Here is a 12,149-nt window from a genome sequence, read left to right on the forward strand (position 1 = left end):
AAAATGTTGTACATTTAATATTTGTTATCAATTTTTCCACGAGTTTATTCATAAACTTTTTTGTTTACATTTTACAAATTATACAAAAATTAAATCATGAACATGAGTTTTAATGTGCAACCACAAATACTGATCCCCCTAGATAATATGCAACCAAAAATACTAACAATTCCTGCATCCTGCTAAAAATCTTAGCTATGTGATTCTACCTTTCGGAGATGCGCACGCACGCGCCTACCAGGAAAAAATAGACTTTAGTAATGACGACACAATCACTATAGGAATGATATTGGGATGAGTTTTGGTATTGATAAGTGTAAAATGCAATCAATATGTCGCGGTCATTACGAACATTTAGAATATATAACTCAAGAAGGAGAAATCATTAAAAATTTAAATAAAGGAGAATTTTATAAATATTTAGGTATTAATCAATCAAATCATATTCAACACTCAATTATAAAAGAAAATTTAGAAAAGCAATTTTATTTAAGAATTAAATCTATTTTAAAATCAAAATTAAACGGTAATAATTTAATTAAAGCAGTTAATACATATGCTGTTCCATTACTGACCTATTCTTTCGGTGTTATAAAATGGTCCAAAACTAATTTACAGAACATAAACATTAAAACTAGAGTTCTTTTTACCAAATTTAGTAAACACCATCCTAAATCTGCTATTGAAAGATTTAATTTACCACGCGAAAACGGTGGTAGGGGTTTTTCAAATCTAGAAATACTGCTAAAAAATCAAATTGCTTCACTAAAAAATTATTTCCTCAATAGAGCTCGTGATAACACCTTTTTCAATGCTTTGGTTTCAGCCGATAAAGGCTACACACCTTTAAATTTAAGTGATAATATAATTTCAGACATTGTTAAGCCAAATATACCTGACACAATAGCAAATATAAAACAGAAGTCTTTACATGGGAGATACTTTAAAGAACTGGAACAACCAGAAGTTAATATTCAGGCATCTCATGCATGGCTTAAGAAATCAAATATTCACCCTGAGACGGAGGGTTTTATATTTGCAATACAAGATCGTGTTATAAATACAAGAAATTATAAAAAACACATATGCGGTTTACAATCGATAATTGATAAATGTAGGATTTGCGGAACTGAAGGGGAAACAATTGAACACATTATTTCTTCTTGCACCGTTTTGGCTCAAAGCGAATATAAAAAACGACACGATATATTCGCTAAAATTATACACATGAATTTAGCTGTTAAATTCAATTTATTAAAGAATACACAACCACATTATAGTTATACACCAGAAAGTTGTTTGGAAAATGACAGTTACAAGTTATATTTTGATAGAACAATTTTAACTGACATTCATATTAAGCATAACAGACCAGACATTATAATTTTAAATAAACAACAAAAGCAAGCATATCTTTTAGATATAGCTGTTCCAAATTCACATAATATAATACAGACATATAACACAAAAATTAATAAATATTTAGAGCTGTCCGTTGCTATGAGAAATCTTTGGTGTTTAGAAAAAATTTCGATTTTACCACTTGTAATTTCAGCAACGGGAATAGTACCGCAATCTCTTTTTAAAAATTTAAAAATTCTGGATTTAGATAACACATTGGTAGTTGAAATTCAAAAAGGTATATTATTATACTCATGTCACATCGTGAGGAAGTTCCTTAACATTGACACAGAACATAATACACAACAAAGTCAAAATGCGGAGGCAAGACGCCGGTAATTATGTTGATAAGCACTGCACTATTACTTGATAGTAATATCCGTAATAGTGTATGTACTCCGGCAAAATTGCCGTGCCGCCGGGTGGAGGTGGGATAGTGTAGGAAAAATCTTTTGGCTTTAAAAACGAATATTGAAATGAAAATGGGAAGCAAGTTACAAGAAATGTGGTGGGATTTAGGCAATGGGGAGAACAAAATTGTTATATTTATGTTGGAAATCCCCACCTCGCGTTACTTTATAACCAAACAGTTTCAATAGCCCGGAACACAGCAGAACACCCGAAATATTATCACTAATCATATTACAAAAATTAGTTATGCCCTAAAAGCAATTTGAAAAATGAAAGAGGTTAATGGTATGGTATTTTTCATTACTTAATAGATATTTCGTGAAGCTCAAGATCTATATTTAAGAATGTTTTCATTAATTTAAATATTATAGTAATCTATAATTAATTTGTTAGAATATACATTTATATTTGAACAAAGTAGAAAATATTGTTGTTAATAATTTAGTCCTTTTTACCACAAGTGTACGATGCTTTTGTTTTCCACAACGGTTCTTGACCAGATTTTTTTTTAAATTACATTGGGAACACTGTTTGCAACTTGACTTGAATTGACCAAAATGAAGCACTGACGTTTTAAAATTCAATATAAAGTATGAAACGGTGAGTTAATAATTGTATCCAAACCGGGGGAAAACATTTTAAAGATTTCGTATGGTCAATAAAACTGTATTATATTTTCTAGTGATTCATTTTTTTTAAGTTAAAACGATTAAACATGAGAACCCTAAGCGTCAACAGTGTTGCCAATCGAATTTAAAAGTCATAGCCTACTTTAATTATAAATTTAAATGATCTCACGGTACTAGAAAGACTGAATTTGGACAATATGTCATATCATGTTTGTAATTTTTTAGAAAAATAACTTGTTTTGAAAATTTATAAAAAATGTCCATACTTCGCTGTTTATGCTTTTAATTTATTTCTGATAGGGTTCATTTACCTAAAAACAGCAAAAGTTAAGAATGCGATATCTATTTTATTCCCTGTGGTTTTTCCGCTTTAAATATTCCATCAATCTGGGCGGTTTCAGGATATTGCCAGTTGGTTTAGCACACGGTCGTCGATTCGTTGTTGAAAGTACAACGCAGAAACGAACGGACTCTCCAGTAACATCCCTGGCAGACTTGATTAATTTATTGGACACAGGGGACGGCGGCGCCGCTAACCTAACCTCACTTCACGCTATAATGGTCGGCCGTCGCGATGCCAGCATCACCTATCCAATCACATGCTTCTGAATAACTTTAAAAATCCAACCAATTAAAAATCGATCCTGAACAAGAAACGTTCCTTTTTCCAATTTACTCGTGACCGCAAGAAGTCGGCGAATTCAAATTTACAATTCGCGAAGAAGTGAAGAAATGTAAAAACCATTTCCATTCATCCTCGTTTCTATTATCTAACAGGCGGCGCAAAGCCATGTTGTAAAAAGCTCGATAGTCTTTTATTTGACATTTAGTGACGATTTTCCAGCACCACGTTCCATTGCGGGCACCAACAGAACTAATGGTATCGCTTTTTCGACATTTACTTGTCTCTCCACGGTTCCACTCGCCACCTTCTTATTTCCGTTCCCCATTTCTTTTGGTTATTCTCGTTTGGTTGTTGTGCAGAAAGTGATCTCTTTATCGCTTTTTAAAATCATTATTTACTTAATCAGTTTTTTCGTCTCTTTTCGACACACGCACTGTGAAAAATGATGGATAAATCGATGGGAAACTGAGAGTGTTTATTCTTATTTATGTGTAGGCTGTTTCCGGTTTGGATAGAATAAGAGACGATATATAAAATAGGCCCCCGCTTGAGCAATATCCGAGATTGTCGCCATTTTCGCATCGCCCGTGAAGCGAGAAACGATAGACATAATAAAAAACGCTATATAAGGAAAATGCATTACGATTCCGCGCATGGAATGGGCCCCTTGAGAATCAGGATAAACTCCGCCATATTATTTCGCGGTTCAGTTTGCACCGGCGTTTTAACGTTAATAACTTTCCACCAACTTCCCCACACCCTCTCTCGCACAGACACACACACAAACATACACACACACTCACACAAATGTATAGGTACTGAAATGTAAACTCTCGACAAAGAACAATTTACCTTTTTTGTTTCCTAACTTCCTACGCTGCTGAGCCGTACACGCAAATCTCTTTATCCTCTTGCCTTTTAAGACACGTGCCGGAACAGCTTACTTAATCACTCACATCATCATTCATGAAAATGATCGTAATTTGATTTAAAATAGCAGTAATTCATATGTAGCACAATGTAAAATAATAACTTTCTAATTGTAGCAAGCTATAAACATATCTTTGTTTTTTACTGAATACAAATGTTAAATATTATAAATTCAGAACTAAATTTGCTTTAGGGATGTTTCAAATCTTCCATGAGTGAAATATTGTTTCGTAAAGCACTAAAAGTTATTGGTAAATGAAGCTATTCGACTCCATATTGAATGCAAAATTGCATGCAAAATTTCGGGAAAATTTTGATAAACATTGTACTATGTAAGTATCGAGCGATCATATTAATTTGTAATCGAGTTATCCATGAATCCGAAATCGTATGTCGATTCTTGTACAAAAAACACAGCTTAAAACACAGGTTAGATCTGGGCATATCAATCGAAAAGACATACGGATTCAAATCCATGGATGACTCGATTACAAATTAATTTGATCGCTCTTTATATCTATTATTAAAAAAGCGTGTAATAAAGATGAAATCTTATTTATTCGCCCTTCCGAGTGAATAATAGCCATTGCACGCGAGTTGAATACGATATTTTTTCTAATACGTACGAATTTTATCATTTTCATAATAACTATAATGATGACATTACTCACGGTGGTGGGCAATGAATATCATTACTTAATAGTTAACGCATATACAGAGTGTAATATGAAAAATGCACACCATCATATACTCAATTTCATATAAATGTGCATCTAAGCAAGCGACTTTGACTTTCAAAGTTGCTTGCTCTGCGCGAACCCGATTTGACTAATTTTTCAGTTTTTGTCCATTTTAACATTGCTGATTTCAAAAGCAATGTTACGCCTTTTTACTGATTGAATTAAAGTAATTCTTATTTGTTTTTGTCTTTGTATTTTTACCAAGTAAAAATTTATTGGACATGACCTTCATAAATGTGACTTTTGTAATGCAACTAAATTAAAGGTGCTTTTACAAATGCACAGCTCACTTGATGAACATTTATATGAAATCAATTATAGCGACACTATTCCTCATGCGAATTTAAAATAAGACAAAAAACAAAATGGTCCTAAAAAGTCTATAAAATGAGATTTTTTATTTTTTTCTCTTTATAGTCATGTAAAATGTGTACACCTTGCTAAGAAAATTTAAATTAACACTAAATTATTATTCAACAAATTATATTTACGACGTTCGCTCTGTACCTATATGTAGATATGTATTTACAAAGTGATCAAAAAGAAAATAAATCAAGAGTGCTACGTCATCTTTTGTTTTATCGAAGCGTTTGTCGTGCTCGTTCGTGCTTTAGGTCGTACCGAAAATTATGCTTTCTGTGCACAGTCGTTTTATTAGTTGCCTACCTCTAGAAAAATCACGAGCGTCTAGCTGCAGGGATAAACCCTTCAATGAAAATGTAGAAAAAATACGCATGCGCGAGTACAAATTTTAGGCGATCAAATATAGTCCGGAGAAAATAAATCTGAATCCTGACTTTATTAAGTCAAATTATTTAAGAACATGTTCAAATAAAAATGTAAAGACAACAATAAATACCGAGCGATCATTTAAAAAATAAATCGAGTTTGCTTTGGAGTCTATGCTATAGCATGGGTTGCCATAGGTAACACGCCGACTCGATTTATTTTTTAATTGATCGCACCGTATTATAATAAAGATTTATGATGGGGAACAGATGATTATCTACCACCAAAGTTGCAGGTAGAGAATTTCGAAAACTCGCTGTATTTATACCTGCTCCTTTTCGGGAACGACCTACCATAAATCTTTACTATCGTTATCATGTTGTTAAATAATTTGACTAAATGAAGTCAGGATTCAGATTTATTTTGTCCGGACTATACTAAACCTGGCAATAGGGATTTTACATGAAAAATAATGTTTGCATGATTTCTGGTACCTAGTCGTATCTCATTAAAAAGTTAATCAAAAAATAACATTTGTAAAATGATCAAGTTATTAGAAACGAAAAGAAGTCACATCGTACAAGATCAGTTGATCTGGGCGGTCAGTTTATGGTATGTACCACCACGACCGATCCAGCAATTTGGAAAGGCTTACACCAAAAAGCGCAGGACTTGCTGGAACCAAACCTCTTGATCTTCATGTGCAACTTCTTCAATTGCAGAGCCGACCTCATTTATCAAAATGTCTACATAGGTATGTTTGTAACTTTACATTTCCTACTACCTCAAATGGCCCAATTAGGTATTTGATTATTAAAAATACCGGTCCAAACCTTAATTTTCTAAGGGTACTGCGTTCTTATAGTTAAATTTATCCGCGGATTTTCTTGAGACACATATCGAGTGTTCTGGGTTATTTAACGTAAATGTACCTACACTTATATTTTTATAGGTTTTTGTATAATTTAAAAACGGACTTTTTCTGTCATTTTGCCAAAAGTTATAGCACAGGTTAAGTCTTAATTTAGAGAGAATTTCATTTGAACATTACATTAATATTTGGTCGTGGCACCGTAGGTATGCATTGATAACAGCAGTTAATCTACGTGGCATAGACTGCTCTAAATTCCTACTTTTCTTGTTTAGAAACTTTTGGTATGTGCATTTTTGAATAACTTAAGTGTCACAGTATGACGTTAATAGACGCCAGAACAACAAAATTACACAGGCAAATAATAGTTGTACCGCTGCGCGTCGTGTTTCAAATTAAACTTCGAGCTGCAAAATGTAACTTTCCACCTCGATTGTAAATAGCTATTTTACTTCAAAAATGTAATTTGATTTTTACTGTAAAAATCTTAATTGAACTCAAACAAGAACAAATAAACATCTAAGGTTAACCATAAAATTTAACGCTAATGTTGAAATTGCCGTCCACCAACCATTTGGCACTCAACGACACGAGTGTACGTAAAGCACGTACTGAGTACTTACGCTGTACAAAAACGTTCTACGCCCCTCTCAGCGTCGACCTCCGATTCAAAGACTTCGAGTTGTTGAATCACTACAACCCCACTACCCTAAGACTTCCTTGACCTGTTCATGACAGCCTCGGCTGTAAAATTGTTAATGTCGTCCTCGTCTTTAGCGATAATCAAAAATGTATCCAGCAACATCATCCAATACGTTCCGAAATTTTGAATCAAAAAAGCATGGAGAATTATTTCAAAAAAAGGAGACGAACAAACTTCCTCCTTGATCCATGTCATCACGGACAACAAAAACTCTTGTTTATCGAAGGAATTAACCTCTACGACTAAAATACCGGTGCGAGACGTCTAATTCGAGAGCCCCCACAGTACCTGAGGTGCTTCCAGTGTGTTAACTGGACTCCACCAACAGGCAGATCTGCCTCTGATGCTCTGAGAACCAAGTCTCCAGTAAGTACCCGGCCAAAGACTCCAGGTGTCCTTCTTGCAAGGACATTCACCCCGTCTAGTCCAGGCGTTCTCTCAAATTCAAACAGTTTGAAGTCTCCGACGACACTCCTGTTCTTCCAATTAGTATCACAGTTCCACCATATGTGTTCGGCGATCCAGAGCACAGCGAATCCGAACAGGAGCATTTCAAACGTCCCAAGCTATCTTCAACATGAAGAAAAAATTTCGCACTTCTGCAAAAAGATTCACTTTACGAGTAATTTAAACCAGTAGAGTGTTCCGCCAACCGCCCTCATAGAATTGTTTTGCTGCAGTTGTGTCCATCCACTTAGTTTGCGTGAATATGGTGTTTCCTGAAAAATGCACACATAAAACACTTTATGGCTCAGAACCAAATCTCCATCATGGCACTCTCCGAGACAAAAGCCCACCCCGTCAACTCGGTTTTCAATGTGTCACTGAGGAAGCACCGCTCGGTTTCGGATGACACAGAGGTAGAATGTTATAGGTACGACCCAATGGGAGCTAGGTGACATTCAGGAGGTCGTGGGGTTAGCTAGTAAAGTAATGTGGGGTCAACGGTTAGTTAGCGGAAGCGGCTCTGAGATGTTAACGTAAAGCCCCGCGGCGGTTCTACACCTTGTGGTTTTTCGGTAAATGATTAGTTGGGGAAGGCGGACCTAGGTCTTGTAATGTAAACCCAAATATCGCTAGCTCCGCGCAAATTCAAATATTTGAACAATCAAATAAAACCCGCGAAAATGAACAAATGGTCAAGTCGTGATCGTCATAGAAACGGTAAAAACCCTAGGAAACCCCTACGTTGTGTGTTTTATACAAAATGGCGGAAGACTAGCTCGAGATGCAAATGGCGGACCTACAGGGTGGACAAACTTTGAAATAAATATTCATAAATCGGTGGAAGGACGCCTGTATTCAATTTGCAAATATAGGAATAAATACGTTCTCGTTTTCATTCATTTACAAGCAAATACATAACAACACAATTTATGAACACTAGCCATGAGATTGAACAACAAACAAATAAATGAACAACACGACATCGAGAGACTAAATAATCTTTTCTAATCGTTAAATTTTATACAACATGACATAAGAATGAATAAACAAAACTCGAATTTACAGTAATTAAGGCCCTAACTGAATACTACGCTCTCGCTCTCTCACCTCCTCGCGTAACACATGGTTTACCCTCGCGAAGTTAACCTAGTTCTCGCCCCCCGATCTATGAGTCTCTGACCTACCACGACGCATTCGTCCAAATCCCTGCGACACCTAACTCGTTATGGGTGGAGTGCCCCGGTTTGTGTCCTCCGAAACACCCTTGCGGGTCCCACACCAGATAAAACAGAACCTTCCACCAAGTGCGTGAGAAGCTCCACGGCCAGGGTCACGCTTCATGGAGAAGCCTTGCGGGTCCCACACCGGCAACCCCAGAAGGCCCCCTTGGTAGGCTCTCGTTTTTCATTGCAACGTGGTCAAACTGCCCCCACGTCTCCAGCCTAATTCCGGCCAAACACGTGTCTCGGTTTTCCTTGCGGCAAATGTGAGGCCGTTCCCAAAATGGACTACCGTGTACCGTTTGGGAAAAAAAAACGGTAATTGGTGATGATGAGAAGAAATCATTGACAAAATTTTCTTTTTATAAAAGTTTTTTCGTTTTCGAGATACAAATGATTGAAAATTTGGTCAAAATACTCCACATTTTTTTTCCAAACTTATTTCAGAATCACCCTGTATATGGAATACCGTTAATAAATGACGGCCGTGGCTGATATGACACACATATCAATTGAGAGAGTACTGTTATAGCAGGTTAACAGTATGGTATCATGAAAAAGGTATTTTGCGTCCCTCACTTGTGTGTTTTATTTTGCGGTACTCTTCCAACTGGAACACTCAGCGTTTGCATTCCGAACCTTTTCCGACAAAAGAAAAACCCAACGTAGGGCCCTTAGCTTCGATGACGACCACCACCACACTTGTATCAGTTTGGATATTCGAATATTTGGCGGAAGGAAGTAATGTTTTAGATCATTACAACTAAAAGACTCCCCTTCAGCTCCTCGCTCAATGCTCCGTGCTATCATCTCTCCTCTGTACATTTTTTGCTGCAGTGATTTTCTTGTTGTAGGTGACCATCGAGCGAAGGCGAGGCTACTTGCTGATGACACAATGATATAAAAAAGACACAAAAATCCGACGATGGCCAAAAAGATCCTCCAGGGGAAACTCGAGGCCGTCACCCATTGAACAAGCACTTCAAGTGTCAGTTCCAACGTCCGCAAATCCAACTCCATCTTGATGACATCTTTCGACTTCCGGTACCATCCCGTGAATTCCGGAATCAGGATCTTCGTCTTAACAGCCAACCCATTCTCACGAGCCCCTCCATTCGATTCTTCAAAGTGACTGGACTTTGAACTTCGATGTCCAAAAAGCTCTCAAGAAGACTCGCAACCGAGCGAATCTTCTACTCCACATCCACGGACACTTCATAAGACTAGCTCTGGAAACCCTGCTTATTAATATTCTTCTCTTTCAGGTAGGACCATTAGCAATGAGGACCCAAAAGAAATGAAAAAAGGAGAAACCCTAGCTTGCCATAAATTATTGTATTCATAATAATTATGTAAAAAGTATACAATAGATTATAAGAAAAATCTAGACTTTCATTGAAGAAAATATATTTTTTTAAATGTCAAATTTGACGTTTTTGCCAAAAATTGATTTTTTTAATTAATAATTCGCAGCCGTAGATAAAATGTTGTACATAACACGTGGGCTAAAGCATATTACAGGAAACTCGTGTGTTACAGATGAACTCGGGCTAACGCCCTCGTCATCTGCTATCTTCACACTCGAGTCTTGTAATATTGCTTTTATCCCACTAATTATGTAAATAACTATTATCTTTTTTTGCCAACTGAATCAGTTATTGTTGCTCACCCTGTACATTGGGGTTACCCCGACGTCAAGTGAGAAAAGTACCAGAACCTGGAACGGAAACGTGTGTGATCCTGTTTCGAGGACGACCTGGAGCGCAAGAGACGAGCGTCTCTGGAGATGTCACTGCAGTTTGCGTCGTTTTTCCAGTATGGCGTGCATTACCTACAAAGTGGTCGCTTGTGCGAGCAACCCAAAAGAGAATAGTAGATGATATCATTAAAAGTGGAAGTGAGTCTTTTTGTGCCAGGCCCAGAGATTGAAGACCGAAGCGAAGTCGATGCCGGCAACTGGGCGAACAAAATGCAAGAACTGTGTTATGTATTTACAATAAGTACCTAGCTTTTCTTTTGTATCGTTGTCTTTCAATAAATTTTGTCTGTTTGCTTCTAAATAAAAATGCGTTACGTAATGAAACCAGTGCGGTAATGAATTACATTACGCAACTCAAATGACTATAAATGAATGTGGTTATAAGGTCTTATCCAAGCAGCCGTAGATAAAGTTATTTAACTTTGACTTTAAATTTAAAATAAGGTACGATGCTTATTGTTCTCGGAATGCATTTTATAGCTATTAAGACTACAAGTGTTTTACAGACGATTTAAAAATCGAGGTCCTAGTTTAAATCAGAGCGACCGCAGGGAGCGAGGATTTAATAGATCGAGATTTTTAAACTATGAAACACGCCTTGTCTTCAAGATTTTTTCTAACACTAACATCTTATCAGAAATTTTAATAAATTCAGAAATTATTCGAGGCGCGTCATAATACACAAAATGCGGAGGTTGCCGTGGGTACTATGGTAATAATATCAACAAATTTGGAAAAAAACAATTTTCATCGTTGAAATGTGCCAAAACGTTCCAGAAGAAATAAGAAAAAAGGGGCAATTTGTTACCAATGAAGTCTAAAAGTGCATACGAAAAGGTGTATGTTTCGTTTCAAGGCCGGAACAATAAAAAAAAGCATCACGGAGGTAACGGAAGATGTCATTTTGGCTTTTCTTGATATGGGGTAAGTGTGTAGAACTTCATTAAAAGTTAATTCACACTACGGCAAGAATCATTGGAAGAAAATGTAAAGATTGCCAGTTTTCGATGGCCGGGCACTTGCATTAGATGAAACAGCAGAAGTTAAAGAAGAAGATGTTAGGAACAAGAGCACGAAGCTAATGTGACAGTTCCAACTCAATAATTGTATTTTTCACTTTTGTGATAATTACTGTAAAAATGATGAATAAAATGTTACTTGAATAATATGTGTGAGCGTATTTTATGACTCTATAAGATACGTTGCTATTGACGACGTGTCTTATAGAGAAAACCGTATTTTATGGGAAACATAAGGTGTGAGCTCAAATGCACCATGGAAACAGTATAAGATATTAGTGTTAGAAAAAACTAATTTACCACTTTTATGTAAGGGCTTTGTTGTAAATCACATTATTCCTCCTGAAACAAACAAAAAGACATGGTCGCTGTTACTCACTTAACAGCATAGTTCAATTAAATAAAGGTTTAAAATCCAACTAAGTAGGTACCTACTACTAATACAGGGTTATTCACGAGAGGGGTACTTCTGAATTTTTATTTTGTCGCAACCAACAATACCAATGGCAGTAACTACTAAATCAAATGTGTTATTTCTTTTAAATTAGAAATCAAAGTAAGTTGGATAGATTTGTGAGAAATGTCAGATTGACAGATAACCTGTATTTAATCAAAATTCAACAAATAAATTAACAAATTAATTTAGTGTAAAAGGTGTTCGAAGT

General features: G+C 36.0%; 1 long non-coding RNA gene across 1 annotated transcript; it reads left to right on the top strand.

Moving 5' to 3' along the window:
- The first annotated feature begins 11,129 nt into the window (after nt 1–11,129).
- Nucleotides 11,130–11,633, top strand: LOC138126966 (uncharacterized). Its single transcript, XR_011158026.1, has 2 exons — nt 11,130–11,389; nt 11,448–11,633. It is a non-coding gene; the product is annotated as an uncharacterized lncRNA (long non-coding RNA).
- Nucleotides 11,634–12,149: the final 516 nt, after the last annotated feature.

Source organism: Tenebrio molitor, chromosome 3, assembly GCF_963966145.1.
Source record: "Tenebrio molitor chromosome 3, icTenMoli1.1, whole genome shotgun sequence".
In the NCBI taxonomy this organism is placed as follows: domain Eukaryota; kingdom Metazoa; phylum Arthropoda; class Insecta; order Coleoptera; family Tenebrionidae; genus Tenebrio; species Tenebrio molitor.